Here is a 3,110-nt window from a genome sequence, read left to right on the forward strand (position 1 = left end):
TGTGTCTTAACCTCTCTTTTGTTTGAGCACCTCCAAATCACTTTGTCATCTCCTGTGAGTATTGTTTTTGGTTATGGTGTTTGTGTTTGATTGCTGGTGGGAAAATGGGGAAACCAAGACAAGTCGCCCATGGGCATACACTACCCGTAGGTGAACTTTGTTAAATACATGAGTTAGAACTGGGCGGACCACCCACTGTATTTTTGGTTAGTTAGTTAGCTGTTGTTAAAGTAGGCTAGTCTAGCTTAGGGGTGTTTTTGTGTATTTATTGTTTCTTTCCTTGGGTCCAGCTCAGCCCCTTTTCCTGCTCCCCCCCCTCCCCCATTACCGTGTGTTTATAAATAAACCTGGAGTTTGACGGTACATTTCTGTTGTCGTGGTTATTTCGTTCACACTTTTACTTTGTCACAATAATAATTTGCATGAGTTATGTTACGGGTCTCATTACCATCCCCCCCCTAGACTGTCGGGCCAAAAGGGATTCGTAACATATTCCCTTTTGCTTATGTGATGAACCGCCAAGGGGACATAAATATTTACCATCTGTGACCTCTCACCTCTCTGGCTGTAGAAGTGTTCTTCCTAACCAGTCCCTCAACAGCTCTCTGACTGAGCTCCACCCTCACTGGGTCTTCGGAGAGATGGAAGGATGAATGGATCAGTCAGTCAATAAAGTGTAGAGCTGCTGTCTGACAAAATCACAATTTTAGTAGTTAATTAAAGTAAATACGGCTTTATGACTGCTGAATACCAACTATCAATCACTTAGATCATGTATTTTCAGGTAGAGATACATCCTTGGGATGCCCCTAGCCCGTTGAAGTTGACATTTAAAATGGTTAAGGAAGGGTTTAGGGTAGGGTTGTCCCAAGGATCCCAGATAGCATTGACTATCGTGCATTCTTCTTTTACACATAGCAGGTGTAAAATAAACACAGTCAAGACAAGTAGGCGCAAAGGATTATGGTCATTGTCGTTAATTATGCCAATTGGTATGTGTGGTTGTTAGAGAAGAATGTGATTGTCAGCTTCCACCCTAGCTGTCTGAGATACCCAGAGGTTACTCAGAGGAATGGCTGGATGAGGGTTTCAGACAGCAGGGTTACTCAGAGGAACGGCTGGATGAGTGTTTCAGACAGCAGGGTTACTCAGAGGAACGGCTGGATGAGTGTTTCAGACAGCAGGGTTACTCAGAGGAACGGCTGGATGAGTGTTTCAGACAGCAGGGTTACTCAGAGGAACGGCTGGATGAGTGTTTCAGACAGCAGGGTTACTCAGAGGAACGGCTGGATGAGTGTTTCAGACAGCAGGGTTACTCAGAGGAACGGCTGGATGAGTGTTTCAGACAGCAGGGTTACTCAGAGGAACGGCTGGATGAGTGTTTCAGACAGCAGTGTTACTCAGAGGAAGAGGAACAGGGCTGGATGAGTGTTTCAGACAGCAGTGTTACTCAGAGGAACGGCTGGATGAGTGTTTCAGACAGCAGGGTTACTCAGAGGAACGGCTGGATGGGTGTTTCAGACAGCAGGGTTACTCAGAGGAACGGCTGGATGGGTGTTTCAGACAGCAGGGTTACTCAGAGGAACGGCTGGATGAGTGTTTCAGACAACGGGGTTACTCAGAGGAATGAGTGTTTTCCCTTCTCCACAGAGGAGCTCTGGAGCTCTGTCAGAGTGACCACCAGGTCCTCTCTGACTAAGGTTCTTCTCCCCCGATTGCTCAGTTTGGCCGGGTGACCAGCTCAGGGAAGAGTCTTGGTGGTTCCAAACATCCTCCATTTAAAAATGATGGAGGCCACTGTGTTCTTGGGGACCTTCAATACTGCAGACATTTTTTGGCACCCTTCCCAAGATCTATGCCTCGACACAATCCTGTCTCAGAGCTCTACGGACAATTTCTTCGACCTCGGGGCTTGGTTTTTGCTTTGACATACACTGTCAACTCTGGGACCGTATATAGACAGGTGTGTGCCTTTCCAAATCATGTCCAATCAATTGAATTTACCACAGGTGGACTCCAATCAAGTTGTAGAAACATCTCAAGGATGATCAATGGAAACAGGATGCACCTGAGCTCAATTTCAAGTCTCATATCGAAAGGTCTGAATTCTGATGGAAATAAAATGTGGAAACATCTCTAGCAACCTGTTTTTCATTTTGTCATTATTGGGTATTGTGATGTCATTGTGGGGTATTGTGTGTAGATTGATCAGGATTTTTCCAATTTTAGAATAAGGCTGTAACGTAACAAAATGTGTAAAAAGTCAAGGGGTCTGAATACTTTTCGAAGGCACTGTAACTACTGCAGGACAGCCTCAATTCGTCCATGTTGACTCCAATGTTTCCCACAGTTGTGTCAAGTTTCCTGAATGTCCATTGGGTGGTGGACAATTCTTGATACACACAGGAAACTGTTGTGTGAAAAAGCTATCATTGTTGAAGCTCTTGACACAATTGTTAATTTAAATTTTACCTTTATTTAACTAGGCAAGTCAATTAAGAACAAATTCTTATTTTCAATGATGGCCTAGGAACAGTGGGTTAACTGCCTGTTCAGGGGCAGAACAACAGATTTGTACCTTGTCAGCTCGGGGATTTGAACTTGCAACCTTTCGGTTACTAGTCCAACTCTCTAACCACTAGGCTACCCTGCCACCCTCTCTAACCACTAGGCTACCCTGCCACCCTCTCTAACCACTAGGCTACCCTGCCACCCTCTCTAACCACTAGGCTACCCTGCCACCCTCTCTAACCACTAGGCTACCCTGCCGCCCCCTCTAACCACTAGGCTACCCTGCTACCCTGCCCCCCTCTAACCACTAGGCTACCCTGCCACCCTCTCTAACCACTAGGCTACCCTGCCACCCCTCTAACCACTAGGCTACCCTGCCACCCCTCTAACCACTAGGCTACCCTGCCACCCTCTCTAACCACTAGGCTACCCTGCCACCCTCTCTAACCACTAGGCTACCCTGCCACCCCCTCTAACCACTAGGCTACCCTGCCACCCAAACTGGTGCACCGACTACCATAACCTGTTCAAAGGCACTTAAATCTTTTGTCCCGTTCATCGTCAATGGCACACACACACAATTTATGTTTTAATTGTCT

This window comes from Oncorhynchus tshawytscha, unplaced genomic scaffold, assembly GCF_018296145.1.
Source record: "Oncorhynchus tshawytscha isolate Ot180627B unplaced genomic scaffold, Otsh_v2.0 Un_contig_7609_pilon_pilon, whole genome shotgun sequence".
Lineage (NCBI taxonomy): Eukaryota > Metazoa > Chordata > Actinopteri > Salmoniformes > Salmonidae > Oncorhynchus > Oncorhynchus tshawytscha.